Source organism: Astyanax mexicanus, chromosome 1 (genome assembly GCF_023375975.1).
Source record: "Astyanax mexicanus isolate ESR-SI-001 chromosome 1, AstMex3_surface, whole genome shotgun sequence".
NCBI classification, from domain to species: domain Eukaryota; kingdom Metazoa; phylum Chordata; class Actinopteri; order Characiformes; family Acestrorhamphidae; genus Astyanax; species Astyanax mexicanus.
The window spans coordinates 72,856,701-72,883,018 of record NC_064408.1 but is presented as its reverse complement, the minus strand read 5'-3'; the positions used below and the strand labels follow the sequence as shown (position 1 = coordinate 72,883,018).

The 26,318-nt window shown below is 39.2% G+C and overlaps 1 protein-coding gene across 2 annotated transcripts in view; it reads right to left on the bottom strand.

Annotated features, from left to right (window-relative positions):
• The window catches only part of LOC103022380 (1-phosphatidylinositol 4,5-bisphosphate phosphodiesterase beta-4), a 129,313-nt gene that overhangs the window by 94,533 nt on the left and 8,462 nt on the right, over nucleotides 1-26,318 (bottom strand). For both annotated transcript variants that reach the window (XM_007232816.4, XM_007232819.4), the window contains exon 3: nucleotides 8,440-8,502. The gene's annotated coding sequence lies outside the window, so the exon portion shown is untranslated. The remainder of the gene's footprint in view (nucleotides 1-8,439; nucleotides 8,503-26,318) is intronic.

The following is a 26,318-nucleotide window of genomic DNA, read 5'->3' as shown; positions in this document are numbered from 1 at the left end:
TCAGTTAGCTTCTAGTTTAGAACTTAAGCATTGTATATCCACTCTATCTCTGCTCGATTGCTGGCGACATTTTAATTCGACTGCTAGGCAATATCCGTTTTTTTCTGCAAGACACAAATCCTATTCTAGAATCGATTTTTTGTTCATATCCAGCACCCTCGTCTCAGAGATTAGTACTATATGTATCTGGCCAATGTCTCTCTCTGATCATAATAGTGTTTTTGCTAGGCTACGTAGTCCTACATTTCATGGTCGAGCGGCTAGATGGCGCTTTAATACAAATTTGTTATATGATGAGGATTTTTGCTCTCAATTTAGGATAACGTTCTCTTATAAACGTAGACATCAAGTTATTTGCAAAGATATTGGCCAGTCGTTTAGAATCTCTTATGCCCGTAATAATTAACTGTGATCAGACAGGCTTTATAAAGTCACGCTCAGCGGCTGACAATATTAGACGCCTTCTGCACATTATTCACGCTGCAGACACGTCGATGACGGATTGGGCCATATTATCACTTGATGCTATGAAGGCCTTTGACAGGCTGGAATGGCCTTATTTGTGGTCTGCATTGGAGCACTTTGGCTTTGGGGCGCGCTTTATCTCTATGATCAAAATATTATATGCAAACCCTTCTGCAATGGTCCTTACAGGTAATAAATGTTCTTCTCCGTTCTCTTTAGGGAGGGGCACTCGTCAAGGGTGCCCTTTGTCAGCCCTTCTCTTTACAATATCACTAGAACCCCTCGCTCAAGCAGTGCGCAAATTGATGCCTAGCTCACCTATTACAGTAAAGGATTCCCATCATTATATTTCCCTTTATGCTGACGATATTTTGTTATTTTTGGACAGGCCTATTTGTCAATTCCAGCCCTGCTTGATTTGTTTAATGATTTCGGAAAGATTTCAGGCTACAAAATAAATTGGGATAAATCTTCGCTCCTTCTCTTGAACTTTGATCTCGAACCTAGTTCACTACCAACTCACATTCCTGTGGTGAAACATTTTAGGTATTTGGGGGTAGACATATATCCCTGTGTTAATAAGATTGTCCTTAAAAATTTTAGCAAGATACTTAAACAAATTAAGATAGATACACTTAATTGGGCACATTTGCCTACCTCTTTGCATGCCAGGATTGCAGTGGTAAAAATGAATATTTTACCTAGATTAAATTTCTTCAGTTATATGCTGCCTCTGCCCGCCCCCATAAACTATTGGGATACACTCTCAAAGATATTGTCTACTTATATTTGGAATGGCAAAAGACCTCGAATAAAGCTGTCCACTTTACAGAGATGTAAGGCAGATGGTGGTCTTGCTTTTCCGGATTTCAAGAAATATGCTCAAGCCTTTACTTTGCTAAAACCTTTGTCAACATGGTTGAACCCGCAAGCACAGAGTTCTTGGCGCTCGGTAGAAGAGGCTCTCATAGCTCCCTATAAGTTACAGGATCTTATATTCTGTGAAATTCCAACTAGACATTGTAGATTATATTTTGGACCGGTAACCTCTCACCTTATATTAACCTGGCGAACAACTGTTAGGCAATCAAACTCGCATGTGAAATGGCACAAGCACTCTCCACTCTTTCATATTCACAATTTGTTAATAGGAAATGCTCCCTTTGTTTGTCCCCAATGGGAGAGCAGGGGAGTTTCTACGCTTGGTGATATCTGTGATGAAAATGGCTTAAGGTCTTTCCAAGACATCAGTGAGCAATTTAATCTACCTAGATCCACTTTCTTTAGGTATCTGCAACTTAAATCGGCTCTTTGGCCACACAGAACCTCTCTAAACTGTGTACTAAAGCCCCACACAATGCTTGAAGTGATCTATCCCAGTAGCCAATCTTCCTCTGCTTCAAATATTTATACCTTTTTAATCAGAGCCTCATATAAGCAGCTTGGGCTGGCTGCTATTTGGGCAAAGGTTCTAGATTTCCAGTGTATTATCCTGATCACCAAATAATACACTGGAAATTTCTACATAGATTTTACCTTACACCAAAAAGACGATTTCATATGCATTTATCGCGGTCTCCAATTTGTAATTTATGCTCTTCAGGGGAGCTTGGTACTTTTTTGCATTATTTTTGGTTTTGTGATAAAGTTAATAAATTCTGGCGTCAGATCTCCATGGATCTCACAGATCTATTGAACCATAATGTTCCATGCTCCGCACTTGTTTTTCTTTTGAATGATTTTTCCTCACTTACCATTTCAGTGCAACAGAAGAGACTTTTACTTTGTGCTCTAACAGCAGCGAAAAAGGTGCTGGTAAATAGATGGAACCCTCCACATCATGTCTCACGCCATCAGTGGATTTTGACGGCGCTTGATATAATTTCAATGGAGTTGTCGGTTGCCCGCATGCATGGTGCCAAACAAAGAACTATTATTGCCTGGAAAGATGCACTACAAGCTATGGAGGCTTTATTAATCCCTTAATGGCTTATATGAATATGTTTTATTTTGTTTTTTTTTTTCTATATTGTACTGTCCGATAGGTTGATCTTCTCTGTTTGTATGATGATCCATCAACACACCTAGGGAAGGGGAGGGGGCGGTAAGGGGCAAGGAAGAGTGAAGGGGGCGGGGAAAGTGAAGGGGGGCGGGGAAGGTGAGGGGGGCGGGGAAGGTGAGGGGGACGGGGAGGGTGAGGGGGACGGGGAGGGTGGTTTTGTTTGCTGTTTGTTTTTTTGTGTTGTTGACTCATTGTAAAACTAATAACGGTATCAAAACTAATAAAAAATTGGTCACAAAAAAAAAACAGCTGTGTAGCCTTTTTAAAAATCACTTATCAGTGAGACTAACCAGCAAAACAGCTTCCGGTTTGCTAAGGAGCATAAAGATAGCAGTGTAGCAATGAAAGGGGTCCAGATTTACCCTGTTTCTGAGTAATGGTTGCATAAGTGTAAGTAGAGAGGCAGCCGATGATGCAGGTAATGCACCCATTATGCCTAGTGTCTATTGCACAAGCAGTGCTATGATCTGGAGTTGTTGCAGTTGGTCAGGTCTGGGTTCAGCAATAGTATGTGCTGAAAGAATGAGGTCAGCTGACTCCCTGAATATACTGAATATAGACCAGGTTATTCCATCAATGGATTTTTTCTTCCAAGATGACAATGTCAGGTTTCATGGGGCTGGAATTGTGAAAGAGTGATTCAGGGAGCATGAGATCATCATTTTCACACATGGATTGTTCACCACAGAGTGTGTGCTGGAAATCTCCCATCATCAGTAAACTATCTTGGGAAAAAATATTGCAACTCTGGACAGAAATAAATCTTGTAACATTGCAGTAGCTTGTGGAAACGATGCCACAGTGAATGTGAATGTGTAATCAACGCTAATCAAACCAAAAATTAAAGTGTCTGACCCTTTTTGTTTTGGTCAGGCAGTGTCGATTTCAAGTGAACAAAAACAAACAACAATTTGTAACAAAAATGCAACTGTTCCAACACTTAAAAAAGGAAATGTGAGAATTGAACATCAGAGCTGAGCTGCAGTCCCTTCTATTCAACTGGCTGCCCCCCTCCAGCTCCCTTTTATCTTACTAGAGGGAGAAAACCTTTCTTGACAAACAAACACCACACAGATGTTGCTCTGCTCTGACACCATACATCTCCATGGCAACCTTATTCCCGGGGACCGCCGGGCCATAATGGCCAGTGTTGTGCTGCGCTGAGGCTGGATGACTTACTGTGCACTGGTAGCACTTTACACTCCGAATGGGATCCCAGTGTATATAGAAGCCTATTCACTCGAAACCTTTTCTTCCCAGAAGAAAAAAAAAACATACCAAAACACTGCACCTCTCTCAGGAGCTACATTTCATACCCCTCATTCACCAGCAACTGAGTAAAACACAGTACAGCTCTGATACCTGAGAGGCAAGAAGAAGCAAGCGTTTCATAACTGCATGCAAATGCACTCGTACAATAAAGGTGCCCCTCAATAACATCAATATCAACATCAGCATGCTTACACAACAAGCACACAACCAGCACCACAAACGTGACACTACTTTGCATATCAGTGTGGACACATGTTTGACACATAACTTCTGAACACCATCAAAAAAAAAAAAAAAAAAAGATAATGTTTACTAGGGCTGTCCCTAACGATTATTTTTTAAACGATTATTCTAACGATTATTTTTTTCGATTAGTCGACTAATCTATTCATTGAGAAACATATTTAAATAATTATTTTACGTTTTAAAGCAAACGATAAATTACTATATTTATATATAACAACAACAACAACAACACAAGCCTACTAAACCAAACCCCACACTTATAATCACTTAGATGTACAGCACGTTGTTTAGATCTTTAACGCTAAAAATGGATAAGCTCCCATACACCACAACCGTGTGTTGCACTGTTTTCTGTGACCGCTAGATTTTGTGACCACTGGCAAGTAGTTCTCAGCAGACCGGTGCACTGGCCGATTCGAAACGTGTTCGTTTCTAATGTTTACCCCGACTGGCCAAAACGGTTCAGTTTAGGGCTGAGGGTAAGGTGTAGGTATTGAAAGCTTCCGTTTTGCCAATGAACGCTCATAACCGTGAGCACTGGTCACAAAATTCCGACGGTGACAGAAAACGGTGTGACACCGCAGCGCCGACGGCGCTAGCTAAAATAACTTAAGGCAGCTAGCTTAGCTAAACACCTGAACTTATGAATAATGCTACTGTTTCTGGAAACTGTGAAATGCCATGCACAAATATAAACCAAAAATGTATAATTTCTGCCTGTGGCAGGTTTAAAACCTTTGGTAGACAGCCTTAAGTCTTTTTAAGGACACCCGCGGAGACCCTGATGTAAACGGTAACTTACTGTGTGACCCTGTTGACATAGTGCTCCTGGATGTTTGCGCTTCAAGTGCTCCTTTTGCACGTATGGCAGATGACCACATTGTTGCCCTTTTGCGTGAAATGCTCCCAAACTTTAGATGCCCGCTGGCGTTTTTTTGTAGCTGGAGATTGCTCTCCGGAGTCCAAGCTCTCTAGAGCTTAGATTCTCTGCCCGAACCCGACATGACCCGAGGCCCGCCCGTAAATCCTACCCGGGCTCCAGAAAATAGTCCGAGATGTAGGCGTCTGTTTTTTAATTATGTTTTTATTTAAAAAAAAAATAACGAAAACTGAAAGTGAAACTAAACTAATTTATTTATAAGCGCTGTTTTCACTACCGCAGTTCTACAGCGGGGGTGTTGTGCCGATTCTGTCCGCGAAGCGGGAGTCAGATTCAGCAGAGAGTCGGATTCGGCACAAACGCGGCGGCACCTCGCGGTCCGCGGTGTCAGTTGTAAGCGCTCGCGCTAGCCGCAAAATACGGCAGAAAACACTGAGGGAGCTGCAGAATTATGAATGGGACTAGAATATGAGCACGAGGAGATCAAAGAGAACCTTCACCTGTGAGTAGCTCTCACCAGAACAAGTCAGAACAATCTCTCTCTCTCTCTCTCTCTCTCTCTCTCTCTCTCTCTCTCACTGTGTCTCTCTCTCTCTCTCTCTCTCTCTCTCTCTCTCTCTGTGTCTCTCGCACGTGAACTCCTCCGCGTTTGACTTGCAGAACTGTGTTTAGCTGTTATTAAAAATCATTTTAATTAAATAATAGTTCTATGCTTCTATGTTACCGTGTTAATTAACATAATTCTGATCACATTTCGCTCATTAAAACAGCCCGAAAACAGCCAGTTGGAATTTTTGGGCCCGATCTAACCTCTAATGCTCTCCACAGGCGCCGCCATGTTTACGACGCGCCGACGCACGTTATGCAAATCGATGTATTTTTGTAATCGATGACGTCGATTATGTCGACGCGTCGCCCCAGCCCTAATGTTTACTATGAATCCAATATACAAATAAAGCGAATGCTCTCTTGCCTTTAATAATCTTATGTACACTGCTCAAAAAATAAGTAAAAAAGAGTTAATCATCACAATATAACACAAAGTCACTGGTTCGGCGTAATTTAAAGTGACGACAGGTACACCGGAGAGGTACCAGCAAGACAACCCCCAAAAAGGCACATAAGCCTTTTCTGGACAGGATAAGTTTCTCTGTTGGATATCTGTGAACAATAGGGGTGGGAATCGATTACTATCTCACGATTCGATTCGATTCCGATTTTGGGGGCCACGATTCGATTCAAAATCGATTTTTGATTCAAAACGATTTGAATTATAAATATTTCTGCTTCTGGCTTATGAATCGTATTGAAAAAAAAACCTCCATAATATACACTGGTCCTGGAGCAGGTAATGTGTTACAAAAACAATAAAATGTGCAGGAATGTGGGTCCTCAGTGACAGAGGAATCACTGGGATATCACAATGACGTTAATGAACAATAAATACATAAATAAATAACACTGCTTTATTACCAGGCTACTAGCGGTGGTGTGTAGGTGACGCTGCTGGGCTGATGTGATGATAGCAGTGGAGCGCTAAAGTTCAGGAGCAGCTGCTGATTAACTAGTTAATTTAAGGTGGTTGTATTTCTTCAGAAAGGGGGCAGGAGGTGGAGAAATTAATTCATATTGTCCATTCCTTAATTCCTCTGTGATGAGGAGCTGAAATTAGCTCTGATTAGCTTATTGTTATTTTTCCGTTCCGCCTTAAATGCTGCAGCCCGCTGCCACCTGTAGCGTTATTTAAGGTGGAACTGGAAAGTTAGCTAGTTAGCTAGCTAACAGTTACTGAAACTAACTACTAGCGATCTTTTTTATGCTTGTTATGAAGCATTCTGCCATAAAACATTGAAACTACACGTTAATCTAAGGTAATATAGTGCTTGTTCTGCCATCTTACCGGTGATTCTCAAACACCTACGCTCTGTGTGTGTCTGGAAGATCTCCAAAGGGACAAGCGCTATCCCCAGGGTTGCCAGGTCCAACAAAAATACACAGCCCAAAATCAGTCTAAAACCCGCCCCTCAGAATCGATTTTGGGACATTTTAAATCGATTCTGAATCGTAGTAAATGAGAATCAAGATTCTTATGTGAATCGATTTTTTGGCACACCTCTAGTGAACAATATTTCACACTTTGGCTTCTACTTCTCTTGATAAAACAGGAAGATCAGTGAGTTTTTAGTCTTTCTCTGTCACATGACATCACGTTCAGTAGCTCCTTCATTTCCACTCGCTGTTGTGTTTATGTGGGTCTCCGTGGAAAATCACGCCAAAAGTATAATTACAGTGTGTGGCAGTGGACAAATAGCTATTTCATTAAAAGCGAGGTGACAAAACTCAGAGATGTGCGACTGGACAGGACTAAAATTACCGGAGGACCACAGAGCTCAGTTAAAAACAGTAGGTAATTCAGCCTGTAATTTTCTTTAGAGGATGTCTGTTTATGGGCCCTATCTTGCACCCTGCGCAAGGCACCTTGTGATGCTCATTGCTATCTTACACCCCATCCCTGAATCTGTCCCTGAACTGGATTGCATGTACAGATTGGTAAATTTATGCACACTGCATCAGTATAGATCAGTAGGGATTAAAAATGAGAAGACAAATCTTTTTCTGCTGCTGCTGCTGCCGCCGATGCACAGTGACTCAGGTACGATACATCAGCTAACAGATGTCTTGTGCTGTTTGACATTACCCTAGGAGTGATAAGGGGAAAGAGTACCATCTACCCACCCAGAGCAAGGCCTATTGTGCTCTCTCATGGCTCTGGCAGCTGACGGCAAGCCGCATAAACAGGATTTGAACCAGCGATCTCCAGAACATAGTGGCAGCGCTTAGCTCAGTCATCAGTATGAAGATCAGCCTTTGTGCATATTGAGCTTCCATTCTAACACTCCCAATTCAGTTAAATCACTTCTGAAAGCAGTAATTAGATGATCAGGTGGGGTTGAGTGCAGATGGAGATAACATCTGCAGGAAGGTAGATCTCCAGAAGCAGGTCTGGAGAATAATGCTCAACTCAACAGTAGATACTGGATCAGTTTCTAACACTAAATGTTAGATAAAAACACTGCAATTTTAAACATATGTAACTAGAACTGGGAATAAAAGTTGTTAAGAAGAGTGATTCCATTTAATCAATTAAAAAACAGTATTGTCCTGTCTGTTTCACCAGAGTTACATAGTGCAGTTAGCAGCGTGCCAAGTACAGTCTATTCTCCTAAATTCAAGTCAAAGGAGATTTTGAAGATCGAGTTGCTGTACATGCTATATATAGTCAGTTGTGTGATCCTATAAAACTGTTCTATAAAAATCTCCAGACAAGCTTAGTCTGAAGGTTAATGGACAAACTTCACTTTGAACAGGCACCAGCTTGTATTTAGCAATGGTGGACAGGTTACTTATGCCAGGAACTGTACACACTTCAGTCCAGTTGCGCAAAATCGTCATTGATTGTGGGTTTCTCAAGATTAAAGCAGTAGTAATTCAAACAGACAAATTCTAGTCTTACCAGACAGATGTTAGAGTTGAGTCCGGGACGGCTAGACAGCTGAGGTCAGCAATGGGTGAGGTTCTGCAAACACAAATACAAAAAAAAAAAACACTGTTAATTAGTTATTATGTAAGACAGTGGTCCACAACCCTGGTTTTGAGGGTCAGTGCCCAGCATACAGTGTTTTTCCTTTTCCCACCTGAGCCAACTAATCACCTTAGAACAGAGGAAACACAAAGATGTGGACAATATCATTCTACTACGAAGAACAATCAAAATATATATGTATATATGTATATTTTTACATATTTACCCAATTGCCTCCCAGATTTTAGCTGAGCTTATTAACTCACCAACCCACACACACACTAGGACTCCCCCATCACTTGGCATTTTTTCAACACTAGAAGGGTGAAAACAAATGCATGCCTCCTCTTATACATGTAAAGTCAGCCACCACCAATGCAGCACTACTAGACAGCCAATAGTACTGCACGATATGTCATTTAAGTATCGTCATTGTGGCGTGCGCATGTGCAATAGTCACATCTTAGGATGTCCAATGTTAAACAAGGCAATAAAATCAAATACGTCGTGTTGCAATATTTTGATTCTTGACACAAGCAGTAGATACACAGCGCTGTATCTGTGTCTGCTAGAGCTTGTAAACGCCCGTGTCGAAAGATATGCACCTCAGAACAGCACAGTTTTGCACAGATATTTCCAGTTACAGCTGAATTCACGCTTTTAATCCTTTTAAACGCTTTTAATGATTTCTCTGGTTTTGAGTGCTCGGCGCTGACTCAGGTCTTGATCGGTCCGGACGCGAGACAGCGAATTGTTTAATATTGTGATATATATTGCCGAAAAGAGAACATTTGCAATGTACATTTTTTCCAATATCGTGCAGCCCTAGCAGCCAAAACACTTGGGGGAAAGTGCAGCGAACCAGCTTCGACACATCAGCTAACAGAGGCCTATGGCTTCTTAAAGAATGTTCAAACAAGCCGAACAATACTTTTTTAGCACTGTGCATTTTACATTTCTACACATTATTAACATTTATGTGTCAGCATCAGCATTATCATTGATGTGAACATGAAAAATACATGAAAAACCTGTCTGTTTTCACATATCAGAACCCCTTAGCAATTTATACCATACTCCAAAAGCATACTGCAAACGTCAATGGCTCACTCACACTTAACCACCTGCTCTTCACCTCGTATCCCTCTCTACTCTATGGGCAGCAGAGGGTTTAGGAAGAGCAACAGGAACAGCAGTGTTTTTTATAATTTGCTTACTTCAGACTATTAAGAGGTTTCACAGAGTGAAGTAGTCCTGTGAGAGCTCTCCAAAAAAAGGTTTCAGGCCATAAAAGGCAACAATCATTACTGTATGATGTAGGCATGATAGATTAAACATAGTGGGAATATGCCATCATATTCATCTCTTTAGTGTCACCGGAGGGATTTCTGTTTGTGCCGCTCTGGCCTGGGAACCGAAGGGCTTGATTATGTGTTTTTCTGAACACATCACCTAGAATGACTCATGCTATAAATACATACAATCCCAATGTACCAAGCAGTAAGCAATCACCACAGGCTTTCCAATTTGCTACTGCAATCCTGTTCAAAACCCGTCTCTCCTTATAGCAGGCAAATCCCTGTAATGAGAGGCGTGTATTTTTAGACGCAAACGCTGTTATGTCAGGTAACGTCAAGTGTCGCTACAAATATTCACTTGATTAGATCAGCCGATAAAATGGCTATAATCCCGAAAGCTGCGGAGAATCACAACTGTCTACGGCATCCAGACAAACACAGCACCTTTATCTCCTTATCTGCTGCACTGGCGCATCAGTTAACTGAAAGAGACTTCGGGCATTACCACAGCAATAAAAGCGTCTGCTGCGGAAAGATGTATTGCATACAAATATCAAACCCTTAAAATAGTGTGGGACGCAGGAATCAGCAGGAACAAGGCAGCTTTAAGATGCTGTAATTACAGAAGGAGTGGTGGGAGTAATTAGAGAGTGAATGGCGTTTCCTGAACACAGTAGAGGTGTTGACACACCACAGACAGCCCGCCTTCATATTTCTCACAGCTGCTTCACGGGGCTTCTGCTGAGATTACAGACAGGGCCTCATTTATCGTCCTTCAGCACGCGTTAGTACCGCCAACTGATCCACGTTACCTGTGATGAGCGTACCTCTGAAGACACCTCTGATAATTCACCTCTGAAGTCCAGAGAGCAATTAGCGTTTGACCTTCACACGGTGTCATCAAAGGAGATGAGGTGTGTGAGGGATGAAGAACAGATCAATCTCTGGAGCATCCGCAGCCACAGGTACCATACTCACTCATTATGCCCATGAAATCTGACCTTCTTCTACGCTCGTAATAAAAGTACAAGCTACAAAAGGTAATACAAGGTATTTAATATTGGAGGCCAACACTGAAGTGTCAGCTATAAACAGTCACTTCTACAACTACAATTACACTCTAATTAACCAAAAGCAAAAGTTAGCAAACAAGAATACTGTAAGAAAATAACCATCAGATCAACTTGCAAACTGTGCAATAACAGTAAAAAACAGACCCATGAGAGACAACCTAGCAGATACATTAGCAAACATGCAAGAATATCTCCCTCAAGAACTACTAAATGTTTCCAATTTCTTAAAATGTTATCAAAAACTGTCTATACAGCAACTATTGAGGGTTTCTATTAGGTCAGACAATTAGCTGGTTTCTTCATGTCTCTTCATGTCGCGATTCTTTATGTCCCAATATATTTCCTTATTTTGTTTGATTGTACGATATAATTCTGATATTGATGTGAACAATATAAAAGCCACAAGCAATTGTCAAAAACACCCCCAACATGTATATGTACCGACAAACTTCTAAAAAAAAAAGAATTCATGCAATGTGATAAAAGTCATTGACAGATGCTGTAAGCCAGGGGTCTCAAAGTACCGGCCCACGGCCCCTCACGGGTTAACAAAATAAGCATACATCTGGCCCGCAATTCAATTTAATTATTTATGCTTTATTATGTTCGTTTTCATATTTTATCTTAACTTGTATTTTGGTGTGTGTGTTTTTTGTTTTTTTTGCTTACGCTGCGTTGCCTGCTTTAATAGTCTTCAGTAGCCTTCAACAGTCTAACCTTGCAGCCGTGGTGTGTCCACTAAACTCCGTAGTTATAAACATGCTGAGGTTAGCAGCGCTAACTGACCTGTTTATAATGTAATCCCAGCAGTGACTCCGTGTCGGCTGCTCTAAACTGCTGCTGTTAGCTGCTCGGGCTGAAAGATGAACTGTAGAGAGCTGTATTATACGTTTAGTGGGGTTAAAACCTTTATTTCATACACAGAAGAACTTAAAAACTTTAAAAACGCTCCAGACTGGCTCAGCTGAGCTCTGTAGCCCGTGGTTGGGCTGTAGCTCTGACTCAGTAAAGACTGCGGGCTTGTGCTGCTGCTGCAGCTCCGACTAGTGGTTGGATGAGGAACTGCTAAATCTGAGGAAATGCTAAATCTGTCACATGTTCTTAACAGCTCACAATTTTTGATTTTATATTTATTAAGCCTTATTTCAGTATCAAACGTTTTGATCAAAGTTAATATAACTTGTATTTTATGTCATTTCTATTCACTTGACTAGTTTGGTTCTTGATTGATGGAGTTTTTGGATTTCATAACATGACAAATTAAAAGGATTTATGTTAATAGAGCAACAAGGAAACATTTTTTCCATGCAACTGTAATATTTGATTGAATAAATAATATATTGAGAGTTATTTAACATTAAGGAGTAATTACATTCATTTACATATATTACATTTGGTTACATTTTCTTATATTTATAAGTTACATCTGGCCCTCAGAGGACAGCCAATATGCCAATGTGGCCCTCGGCCAAAATGAGTTTGACACCCCTGCTGTAAGCAATGTATAGTGAAATACTGGAACTATTTAAATAAATAGATTTAATAATTGTCTATTGCAATATATATTGATATTGAATCATGGCTAAGTCCTATCTCATTGACTGGGGCTGTGCAACCTGACTTATAGTAAAGGAAATAATTATTTGATTCCTTGCTGATTTTGTAAGTTTGCCCACTGACAAATACATAAACAGTCTATAATTTTAAGGGTATGTTAATTTAAAAAATGAGAAATAGAATATTAAAAATAAAATTCAGAAAATCACATTTATTAGCATTTTGCAGAGAGAAATAAGTATGTGATCCCCTACCAACCATTAAGAGTTCTGGCTCCTACAGACCAGTTAGACCCTACTCGTTTTAACTTGTTACCTGCATTATAAAGACAGATGTCTTAAACTGTCACCTGTATAAAAGACTCCTGTCAACAGACTCAATTAATTAGTCAGACTCTTACCTCTACAACATGAGCAAGATCAAAGAGCTTTCTAAGGATGTCAGGGACAAGATCATAGACCTGCACAAGGCTGGAATGGGCTACATAACCATAACTAAAACGCCGGGTGAGAAGGAGACAACTGTTGGTGCAATAGTAAGAAAATACAAAATGACTCATGGGGTATCCTTAATTAATGTCTGAAATTTGCCAATAAACATTCTAAGAGCGATTGGGAGAAGGTGCTGTGGTCAGACAAGAAAAAAATTGAGTTCTTTGACATTAACTTGACATTAACTCGTCGTGTTTGGAGGTAAAGAAATGCTGACTATGACCCAAAGAACATTGTCCCCGCTATCAAGCATGGAGGTGGGAACATTATGATGTTTTGGGGAGTTTCTCTGCTGAAGGCACAGGGACTACTTCACCACATTGATGGGAGAATCGATGGAGCCATGTACCGTAAAATCCTGAGTGAAAACCTCCTTCCCTCCACCAGGCCATTAAAAAGGGTCGTGGCTGGGTCTTCCAACATGACAATGACCCAAATCATACAGACAAGGCAACAAAGAAGTGGCACAAAAAGAAGCACATTAAGGTCATGGAGTGGCCTAGCCAGTCTCCAGACTTTAATCCTATTGAAAACTTATGGAGGAAGCTGAAGCTCAGAGTTGCCAAGCGACAGCTTCAGAATCTTAATGATTTAGAGATGATCTGCAAAAAGGAGTGGACCAAAATTCCTCCTGACATGTGCACAAACCTCATCATCAACCAAAAAAAAAATGTCGGACTGCACATCTGTGCTTGCTAACAAATGTTTTGCCACCAAGTTTTAAGTCTTGCTTGCCAGAGGGATAAAATACTTACACAAAATACTTATACTTTAGAATTCCATTACCAAACAAAGCACATCAGTTTGGAGGGTTACATTATATAAACTGTTCAATAAGAACAAAGTGATTTTACATCAGGGCTACATCACACAAGTCTTGACAGACCAATACAAGCACATGACATTAGATCATATCGTTTTAAGATTTAAAACTCTATTAATTAATAATACAGAAGCCTCTGTCTAGCAGATGAGGATGAGGATGAGGATGATGGTGCAGGAGAAGCTTGCACTGTACAGAGAAAATGATCCTTGCATTGTTTTAAGACTAAGCGAAAGAGTGAGAGTAAAGGAGAAGGAGAAGTGTAAAGGCAGTGTGTCGTGTTTGGTTTTGGAGGCGGGGGTGTGTGGAGACTTTCATGGCCTGGCGTCACACTGTCCATGCCCTGAGCACACTGTCCGTCCCTCGAGAAGCAGAAATGAGGCCTGTCACTCACTGCTTAATTTCACATCCATGCTTCTCCAGTCTCACCACACCACACCCCCCCACCCTCCTCCTCCTTCCCCCCACTACCTAATTAGCAAATTCCATTAGCCAGGTGGGAGCTGGGAGTCCAGGGCCAGCTTCAGAGCACCTGTTCCTGCCTGCCGCTCACACACACCACCGCCTGCTCAAACGTGACTGAGCTCAGACTGACTGCCATCAATTACTCTGCATGTGTGTGTGTGTGTGAGGAGTGGACGAGGGGGACGGGGGTATCAGGGGGTCTGTTTGCATAGGTATAGTAGAGCAACTGTAAGTGAGGCGATATATATATATCACTAAATAATATCACACAATTTCAGAGTATTCCTAGTGATAGGAAAAAAATATTAATAATTATACTGAAAACAATTAACAATAAAAAATAATAATATTTAACATTAGTTAACCAATTTAATCCATTATACGTCAAAGTTTTACTTCATGCAAACTATAACTACAGATTAAATATTCTGCAGACACACAAAAAAAATGTATGATTTAATTAATGTAACAAACAACTAATGGGTGCCACTTGAAAATAAGGCTCCTTTATAATAGGCTTATAAATGTGTATATAAATAATGAGTTTAAAAATGCATAAAGAAGTTAATTATTGGTTATAAAATAGGATCGAAATGCTTAAAAAAAAACACAAACACAAAGGTCAACGATGACCTGCCGTTTGCCAAAAAGTGATTCCCTTTTTCATTCACTTATGCTGTCAAATCTCAGATCATTCTGGATGCTTATCTTGCTTTGTCTCTTCCATCAGTCAGCATTAACATATCTAATAAAATAATATAGAAACACATTTTAGTAAATTAATATGTTAATTTACACAACATGATTACTGAATAAATCATATTTAATGCTGACAAGATGGTAAGTAAGATAATAGTAAGATAAAGTAAGATAATCATGGCAAATGACAGGTCACTGTTGGCCCTCCTATGTATGTGTTGCATGCTAATGTTTTTAAAGTATTTAAAACATATTAAAACCAATAATAAACTCCTATCAACTATTTATAAACTCCTTATTTTAAAGTGGTACCAATGTAGCAAAAAGTCTTCCCAAAAATACGGTTCAGAATATTTATTGAATGCATATAAACTGCAAACATAAACAGTTCTACAACAAATACACTTAAAGCTCACAGTAAATAATAAACTGCTTTCTAGACATAATACTGGATATCACAACATATTGCATATTAAACGATATGGCACACTCCTGCTCAGTTACTTAATTATGAGTTAATATCACTAAATACAGCAGATAAACTAAAAGTACACTTACACTTATATATTACCTACACTATTTACATACACTTATATTTATATATTATATATTGTATCATACTATATCAACCTGTTTATTTTTATTCATGTTGAAATCACTATCATGCTGCATCAGAATTTAATCAGATGAATCAATGCTTGCTTTTTCTGACTACTGTACATTCATAAAGACCCCAATTATTCAAATGCTTGATGATTGGCACATCCAATTGGTCGTGTGGAGTCTCTCTTTCCGGGCCTCTTAACCAATCAAGCTGATGGAGTTGAGAAAGAGCCAATTAGCATCTACTTTGTGCTGATGCTATGGTAACCATTTTTGCGGAAGTTGTAGGTTTAATTTGATGTCCCTTGGGCTGTGGAGGCCAGTGCTGAGGTCTGTGTGTGTGTGTGTGTCTGTATGTCTGTGCAGTGAATTTGAATAAATGCTTAAAAGCTTAACTCTTTAATGTCACAGTCAAAATAAATGCACAATTTTATATTCATCTAACTCGCCAGCGACTGTAACAAGCAGAGAATTCATGGTAAAAGTTCAGATTCTAAACTTTCTAAAAGGTTTATAACTTACAGGTATCCTTCCTTTTAAACTACATTACAATATTATACATACATGTTAATGAAACCCTGTTTAAATACAAGCAGATTATTAAAAGTGCAAATTTCTATCTCTAATAATGGCAGTAAATGAATTAATATTTAGTCAGCAGTGCAGTTTCATGAGTGTAAAGCTCACCCTCAACTATACTAAAAAAAATGACCATAAATGACCAGAAATTACTATAAAAACAGAAAAATTAATTAGCCATATTACAGGTATTGCTGCAGAAGAAGAGGATACGGACACGAATACTGATATGCATGCAGTTCTGATCTAAAATGAAAAATGTAACACGGATGACCTTGCACTGTTGCACACCTTAAGACGTGTTTGCAGAAAGAATGGCACACTTTTTCACTTGGTATTCTCTGTGCCTAAACATGATTTAAATATTGTGAGAAGGAATGGCAATATTACAAAGTGGCAAATGCTTTACTCTTTAAGCCTTTTTCAGAAATAATTTTAGGCGTGAAATGCAGGAATGAAAGTGTAATACCAAATAAAATGATGTTGAGCTGACAAAATATGAAACATGTTTGGTTCATACTGTCTTCAAACAAATAAAGAGTCAAAGGAATTGCAAAAAAAAAAAAAAAAAAACACTGTTTTTTATTTACTGCATTTTCCATACTGTCCAACTTTTTCTACTGTGTGGTTATAACAGTATTTTTTGTATCTGGGTATGTGATTATATAATTGCCTTATTATAGAATATAATTACTAGTAGGAAAAGTAGTAACTGAGGACTAATCTAATAATTAACATTTAAAAACAGGGTCTAATAACTATGATACAGCATAATAACGTTATAATTGAATGTTATATCTTTCCATTACAGAAGACGAAGAAACTGTTGGGGATTTTTTTTTGTGTCACCCACACACTTACAGTCTGAGAAGCTCAGCTTCACCTAAAATGTAGGTTGAGTGTGAATACTGGATTCTGGGGCGAGAATGTGAGGCAGACTTCAGACTGATACAGTCCCTACTTTCCTACAGGAGAGTTCATTCTACCTGCACACAGAATCATAATGATGTCATGATCATTCTGATCACATTCTTATAATAACATACACGCAAAGCTGTTTTGAAAGAGTGCACATTAAAAATATCTATTTTATATCTCTCACATGTTTATATACATTCAATAACATAAAAAATGCACCCTGGAATGCTGGAAAACTCAACATGCATTTGGCAAAATATATAAAAATAAATGTGGCCACCTGGATTTAAGTAAGTAAATGATGTGGGGTTGGTGCTGCAGTTGGTCAGGTCTGGGTTCAGCAACAGTATGTGCTGAAAGAAAGAGGTCAGCTGACTATCTGAATATACTGAATATAAACCAGATTATTCCATCAATTGATATTTTCTTCCTTGATGACACGGGCATAGATGATAATGTCAGGATTCATGGGTCTGGAATTGTGAAAGAGTGATTCAGGGAGCATGAGATCATCATTTTCACACATGGATTGTTCACCACAGAGTCCAGATCTTAACCTCATTGAGAATCTTTGGGATGTGCTGGAGAAGGCTTTGTGCAGTGGTCAGACTCTTCCATCATAAATGCTGCAAGATCTTGGTGAAAAATGAATGCATCACTAGATTGAAATAAATCTTGTGATGTTGCAGGAGCTTATTGAAACAATGCTACAGTGAATGTTTGCCTAAACATGATTTAAATATTGTGAGAAGGAATGGCAATATTACAAAGTGGCAAATGCTTTACTCCATTGGGTCCTGCTAAATAAAAAGGCTCTCAGAAACTACTTTTTGGTAGTGTACCCCTTGGTGAGAGTTTGTTGATTCCTAGCCATGCCTCTAAGAGGGAGGCGCATCAATGGACTAAGAGAAGCAAGATGGTCTTGTTGACAAACTGCCCTTCATTTACGGTGTTCATCAGCCAGCTATCCATCCAGGACAACTACAGACTGGATTCATGTCTTTACGGACAAATCCAGGTTCTCTGTGGGAGTATTAGAGCCTCCCAAAAAGGCTTAACCTTTCACTCTAATAAATTGTAATCGCTTACATATGTCATCATTACATTCAAACATATACCTTTTTATCCATTCCAACAACTACTTCTTGGTGTGTTATTTCTTTTGTCAGTGAGTGTATATACACTTGTCATGCCTGACACTGTCAGTCTGCCTGCTCAGGACTCTAATGTACTCTGAGACTCCATTTTCCGGCATTCTCACTCTCAGGACTACAATAACTCATTGGATCACATGACACTTCGGCGTTCGGGTTCGCCCAGCTACTGATTACTGCACCTGGACTTTTAGTATATATACCCCTCTGTTTGCTCTCTCTATTTGCCGAGTATTAAATCTAGGTTTCCTAGCTCTTCTACAACGCATTTCTCTTCTGTTTATTGCTTCTCTACGTTTGACTCATTTCTTTTGCCTTGCTCAGGTTATTATTTATTTGTTTGTTAGTTGCCGACCTTGCTTGTTTTTTGGATTATTTTCTTGTCTATGTCCCTTCTGCCTGTCTACCCTGGTGTTCATTACAACACTACTGTTTTTCCTGCATTTTGTATTGACATGTAAACTCTTTAGGTTCAATGAATAACCTAAAAGTTTACAAAATCCAGTTAGTTAAATGGTACAAATGTATCAGTAAACTGCCATGGCTTGAAGGGAAAAAAATGTGAAATTAACTGTATATTGTAAAAAAAAAAATGAAAAAGGTATAATTCAAAAATAACAAAAATTGCATATTGTAAATAAAACTGAAAAGGGGCATGTGGTGCTTTTAAGGAAAAAAGTCATATGTTAACAGCTTACAGCTAGTCTGTAGCAATGGAAATAAAATGAGTTTAGGAAACGGATGCAAAAAAAAATGAAAATTTATAAAGATTTTGTCTGTAGCAAAGCAGTGCTGTAACAGATAGTGTTGATGCTCTCTCTACTGCAGCCTTACGCACAGCTGAGCATATACACACTTTCATCACAATAACAAAAAAAAGGACCTAAAATTTGTAACAATTAAAACAAAGTATACATTTTTTTCTGTAGACAGAGTACAGATGAAGCCAGAAAGCAGTGAGTACTGTTTCCTACACCTTCAAAATATTCTTGGAAAATGGAGAAAACTGCTGTCAGGTCTGGCTGACCCACATGGCAACACCTGTAGCTCAGTTTAACAGTGGACTACATCTCAGCTTCAGTAGTAAAGAGAAGAAGACTTGGAGGTCTGACAGGTGAAGTGCAGTAATAAAGTCTGGGTCATGTAGCACTGTTATCAGACTACTAAGAAATAGGGATGTTCTAAAACTTTTGAATGGTGGTATATTTAAAAGAACAAAGGAAGGTCAAAAATAATTGTTTTATGTATAGATATGAACTCTTTCTAGTTAAATATTTAACCAAACTGCACTTGATAAATGATTATACAAAAGCCTGTTACAAGACTCCACACACTCACAGTTAGGTAAAAAAAGAGCCAGTCATTTTCTATCCAGCAGTGATGCTGACAGAGGCTTAGCTAAAGTTTATAAAAGTTTCTATTTCACACGCCGCTGTTTGACAGGTAGCTCTTGTCTTCACGCTGTAACACAGCCACAAGTGCCTTGCTCTATATTAAATAGTGTGATAGCGAGCTACCAAAATAGCCTAGACTTTGAAGTGAGCTGTGAGGTTTCCATCGTTCAGAAGTTAAATTAACAGGCAGTGTTATGAGCCTACAGGTAATGTGTCAATGTCAGTTGGCCTTATGACCATTTTATGTGCCTTTTTCTAATCTGCAGAGATCACATTCTACACCGGACTCCATTATATGGATCTACTATACTATTAAACACCTACTAATTGAGTGTTTCTTCTGACATCAAAGAAATAATAAAGAGTCAATTCTGCTTTTATTGGAGTAACTATCTACATTGTCCAGGAAAGGCTTTGTATTAATATTTTTGCACACTGCTGTGAGGGTTTGATTGCATTCAATAAGTGAGGAATAAGTGAAGAATAAAGAATAAGTGAGGTTAAAATGTTTGATGATTGATGTACTACTATATCTACTAAATCCTCCTACTACCAAACTCATTTCAAAATTACTGGATGGAGAACCATCTTACATAATTATTAAAATTCATAATACATCTGATGGATGATTAATAACAGCTCTGAATGAAGACCAACTGCCAGAACATCATGATTGCCTTTATATGCTATGTTAAACTACACAGTGGTCCTGCACTGCACATGTTGTATTTTTCACACTATAAGGCGCACTGTATTATAAGGCATTATAAGGCACATTATAAGGCACTATTTTCTGGTCTATTTTCACACATAAGGCGCACCGGATTATAAGGCGTATTGTAAGAGACACTATAAGGAACTTCTTATTCAGCAGGTCTCGCTGCTGGGTGGTGGTGCGGGGGTAGCTAGTTACCTAAGTTAAGTAAAGCTAAGCTAAGTAAACAAAACTGTTTAAAAAAAGGTCAAAGGAGCGCTGGATGTTAATCTACACAGAGTTCTCTCCTGAAAACTGTGTATTTTGGTGAGAAAAGCGCTTCCTTTTATTCACAGTAAGCTTAGAATCCCGAATTTCTCCAGCACTAGGCTTGAGCATTAGCATTAGCGGCTAACCGCTAGCGAGTAATGCTAATGCTGCTCAGGCAGTGCTAGCCGGGGTTAGCAGTATAACACTGCACTTTAGCAAAGTGTCTTTACTGCTGACTTGACCGGAATATAAGGGGCACTGACATTTTCAGGGAAAATTAAAGGATTTTAAGTGCGTCTTATAGAAAAATACGGTACATATCTCCTCTTCAGTACCAGCTGTATTAATTAGCCTATAGATCAGTGAATAATCTAACAATCAGAGTTGATTGTGCACTGTAGGGATGCCCAATGTTTTATTTGAAAAGCTAAGCTAAGTAAACAAAACTCTAATAAAAAACTCAAACGAGCACTGGATGTTAATCTACACAGCTTTTTCTCCTGAAAACTGTGTATTTGGGTGAGAAAAGAACTTCCTTTTATTCACAGTAAGCTTAGAATCCCAAAGCTGCATATATGAATTCTGCATATCAATTACAGTATCAAAAAGGGCTTCTACCAAAATTAATCAGGAAAAAGACAGCCCTTGCATATAGAAAATAGGCCACCTACAGAATTCTTTTAAATGAATAATAGTTAGTTGTTTGCCTTGTTCATATTTCCATATAACAAGAAAATGATTCTAAAAGTGTCCTACAGTCAAACATTGTGAAACAAAAGTGTATGAGTAGAAAAAAACAGTCATATGATATAAAAAAAAAGTATAACAACATTCATTATAAAATCCAGGAGTGTCTGTCTAAAATGTTGTTTCCATTGGAAACAATGCAGCAGAAAATCCACTTATGAAGGGCTTGATAATTAGATAATGAATTGAATTAAGTGTTCTGCAGCATAGAAAACACTGCAGGACCTGCAGGACCAGTGGACAAGTGGTGCACACCCAAGCGTACACCTGTGGTCAGCTATTAACATACACAAATCATAAACATGCATGACATATCAATATTGGGACTCAATTATTTATATGCTGGTTTTTATACATGGAGCTGAAACGTACATACGTTCAGCTAATACTAATATTAGCTATAATGATGGCTTCTGGGATATTTTAAATAAATTAAGCTTATCATTTAGGGCATGTCAGTGTGTCTTTGCTATCGTAACCACAGGAAAAGTAATCCCTTTTAATTAATCACGAGTGTGTTTTTTGGCCGTAACTTGGAATAAACCAATCAGAGTTTCACTTGCCATTTCCAGCCAGGTGCACTCTATAGCGGATTGCTATTTCAGGACGCAGCTAACTTAGCAGAGAAAACTTACCTGCTTGTTCAGGCTTGTTCATTCTGTTTATTGTTAATGTAAAAGTTTGCACAGCTGCATATCCATGTGTGTTATGCATGTGCTATAAGTTTGTATGAGTTTGTCTACCTAGATTAGTTTTAGTGAGTGGCCCACCAGTTTTTTCCATTGCCAAGCCATACGGCAGAAATTTACCTGAACACACCTCACTTTCAGACCAAAATGCACACTGGCATAGATACATTTAGAAGCGCCTTTGCTATTTAAACAATGTAGGTGCAAGGCGTGAAATAGACCACTGGCTGGGTGTAAGATGGCAGTGACCATTGTGATGCGCCTTGGGCAGGAAAGATAGGGCCCCATCTCAGAAGCTTAGTGCTTTGAGGTTATCCTAGTAAGAGTTTGGCAAAATATTGATACAGCGTTGTATTGTTTTTGTTTGTGACATATTATTGATAGGTGGCGTCAAATATCAATATTTGAATTTTTCTGTAAGTTTTGAAAAGATTTAAGTGTAGAGTTTGAAAAGATTTTAGTGTAGCAATGTTGTGTTTGACTCACACATTTTACAAGCAACAAAGCAACATAGCAGTTTATGGCTATTTCTCAACATTGGAATAATGCCACACTTCAAAGAAAGTGCATGTGTGTTAAAGAGACACCAAAAAAGCTATCATTTTTGTTGTACACTGTTTGATATTGGTTGTAATTTTGAAACTTCAGCCCCACTGAAGTGGTTGGGATTCGGTATGACCCTTTTTGATTTCAGTACCCCATGAAATAGAGTTGCACGGCGTACCGAAAGTTCGATTCTTTTTCGATACTACGTCATCACAAACGATTCGGTTCTTTAGCGTTCGATGCTTTCGATACTGTATATAGCCCAGTCACTAGCTTCAAATGAGTCAAATTAGTAGGCGCAATTTGATTCAGTTCATAAGAAAACTGATTCACACCGCAGCAGTCGGTGTGGAAGGATTCAGATAAACGTAGTGTTCTGAACAAATGAATCGATTCACGCGCAAGCCAGCAGAGCAGCAGCGAGTGTAGAATGGCGACGGCTAAAATAACAGATGTCTCTCGTCTGCGCCTTGTGGCCAAAACGGGCGCGAGGAGTGAAGTGTGGGAAAATAGTCTGAGATGTAGGCGTCTGTTTTTTATTTATATTTTTATTTTTAAATAAAATAACGAAAACTGAAAGTGAAACTAAACTACTTTATTAGCGCTGTTTTCACTCCCGCAGTTGTACAGCGGGGGGTGTTGTGCCGATTCTGTCCGCGAAGCGGGAGTCGGATTCAGTAGCGGATTCGGCACAAGCGCGGCGGCACCTCGCGGTCCGCGGTGTTAGTTGTAAGCGCTCGCGCTAGCCGCCATATACGACAGAAAACACTGAGGGAGCTGCAGAATTATGCATGGGACTAGAATATGAGTACGAGGAGATAAAAGAGAACCTTTACCTGTGAGTAGCTCACATCAGAACACGCAAATCTCTCTCTCTCTCTCTCTCTCTCTCTCTCTCTCGCTGTGTCTCTTTCTCTGTGTCTCTCTCTCGCTCTCTCTCTCTTTCTGTCTCTCTCTCGCACGTGAACTCCTCCGCGTTTGACCTGCAGCACTGTGTTTAGCTGTGCTTAAAAATCATTTTAATTAAATAATAGTTCTATGCTTCTATGTTACAGTGTTAATTAACATAATTCTGATCATATTTCGCTCATTCATTTAGCAGACAAGCACCCTGATCTCTACAAAGAGCTGAGAAGTCGACAGGTTAGTGGAGTTTGTCAAGATACACTCTGTAGCTTTACTAAGATTTACTAGCGACTGCTAGTAACTCACGTTAACACGGAGAGGAGTGTGCAGGAGTTTTGTTTTGGACCCGTGGTTTTCTCTATTTCTCCATTATCCCATTGGCTGTGAAACATGAACTCAAGATGTTCACGTTTTCGCGTTTCCATCGCAAATCTGTGGTCAGGCACGTAGCCTGCTTGATTAAAATGAACATAACATTGTAATGTTCTTCTGTCTCTTTATTTTCCTTATTCAGAACTTAACTTCTGCCCGCCCGTCAGGTTCACATAGTCAGTCTACCATTACCTCTGGTTTTAGTTTTAGTTTTTAGGAAGTGTTTAGATAATTATGTTATAGTTAAGGTTATAATAACGAAACTTGTTTTTTGTTCAAATGTTTCATTTTAGAATAAAAACGTTTGCACCAGTTGTTCAGTGTTCAATCCAGTTCAGTCAAAAATAAACATTTTATGTTCAGATATTTTTATTGTTTTTTTTTCTTCCAAGTATCGTTTTGGTATCGAGAATCGTGATACTACAGTTGGTATCGGTATCGAAGTCAAAATGTTGGTATCGTGACAACCCTACCATGAAATACATATTTTTTCTATTAAAGATGTACACTGTCACTCATTTTACCATAGAAAACAGTTCAGATAATAACAGAAAGCCCAATAGTGGCATGACATTCATGTAAGTTGTATCAGTTTTTTAGGCTGTACCTAGCAATAGCCTGGCACCCTGTCCAGGGGGTGTTCCTGCCTCTAACCAAGAAGAAGCAGACATGGTTGAATGGATAGATGGATGGATAGATGGAAGGTTTTTAGGCTGTGTTAGAATGCACCGCCTTGAATACTGACAACCTAGAGCCATGTGTTATTAATCCCCTGTTTCACTGAGCTTTTGTCTACCACATACGCTTTGTTAATCCTTCTCTGCGTCACAACGATCGCAATTTCATCAACACTGTAAAATCTCACTAAAAGAGTCTGTCTCTAACAGGATGGGTAATAATAGGCCGAGGAGTGAGGATGTTCAGAGTCACGTTATGCGTTATGGAACAGAGGTCGACAGTTTAATTGGAAGTGCAAATTACGTTCACATGTAGCACTGCCACCAGTGGTTTGAGGCACGGGTGGAGTGAATGTGAACGGGGAACGTGTTTCCAGTGGGGGGGATGGAATTAGAAAGTGCAGATAATAGCTTTTGGTTTGCACTGTTCCTAAGTATTTTTAGCCTCACATATGCAGTCCAGGAACGGGACTCATTTAGCAGATTTCTAGGTGCTCAGCTAGAGACGCCTCGTGGACGGCACGTGATGGTGTGATACAGAGGATATTCCAGGTCATTGTTATACAATGTGCTATCAACTAAGTTATCTGGTTAGATAATGAGAAAGATGGACTAAATGATTTAATTGAAGAATTTGATGCTTGCTGAGGAGATATACTTATAGATTACTCAGTATCTATAAACATTATCCTGTCAAAGTGCAAAAAGGCGAAAGATGGACCAAAGGATTAAACTAATTAATGAATTTTATGCTTGTTGAGGAATAAAATTTACAGATCACTCTGTATCTATAAACATTATCCTGTCAAAGTCAAAATTTTAAACAGAAAGCATCAAAACTCTTTATTTGTGTTATGATGCTGCAATCCACAATCAGGATATGCAGATATGAATGTTACAGAAGCTGAAGCAACACAGGTGCAAATTTATAGTAAAACTGAAGTAAAATCTTCTTTCCTTTGGTTTTCCTTTAAGAAACATCTGATTAAATGAAGCTAAATAAATAAATGAAATAATTATTATTCGTAAGTGTCACATGCTCCATCCCTAAAACCATTTATTTAAGTAATTACTCCCGCTGGTAGTCTTAAGGGGTTGCTGTGGTGTCCCAAGAGGGGAAAGAGTTCAGAGGAAAATCTGCTGCAAATGACTGCTCAGGGATTTTCTAAAGTAACTTCAATTGGTGAGTAAAATCATCCACTATGGCCGGCCATAATGTAATACATTTGGCTTACAGAAGAGTAACAGAAGTGGCCTTCAACTTAGCCTTGTGCGACTGTAAATCTCTAGTAGTAAAACACGAGGCGATTTGTCTTAGAGACCAACAAGGCCTCATACGACAGCAAAACTCATACATCACAGTCAGCATCGCTGCAGCTGACAAATTTTACAGCAGCATTTTAAAAATCCAAGAGACCTCACTATTGGTATGCAATACAGAGTCTACAATGGCCATTAGAACAGGGCTTCTGCTTCGGCCTACAGAGAGATGCAGCAGAGCAGCAGACATCTGTACACAATCTACTGCCAGCTTTTTAGTGCCACAGTCTTAACCAAATCCCAAAAAAGGCTATAAATAAAACCAACAATGAGCTGCTGTAAAAGTAGTAAAACAGATGAAGGGGGGGAAAAATGTTGGACAGATTAAAAGCTGTGTCACCTTGCGTAACACTGTGGATTAAATCCCTCACGCTGCTTTGACAACCACCTATGTGTGCTCTATTTTTAGTCAGTCCATATGCAACAGTGGCAGCAATCCACGCCCCTCTGGATCATAAAGTCCTCGTCTTCTAGGGGTGTGTAGGTGCAGGTGCTAGATCTATGGCTGCTCAGTTGTACTTGTAGTGATGTCTAT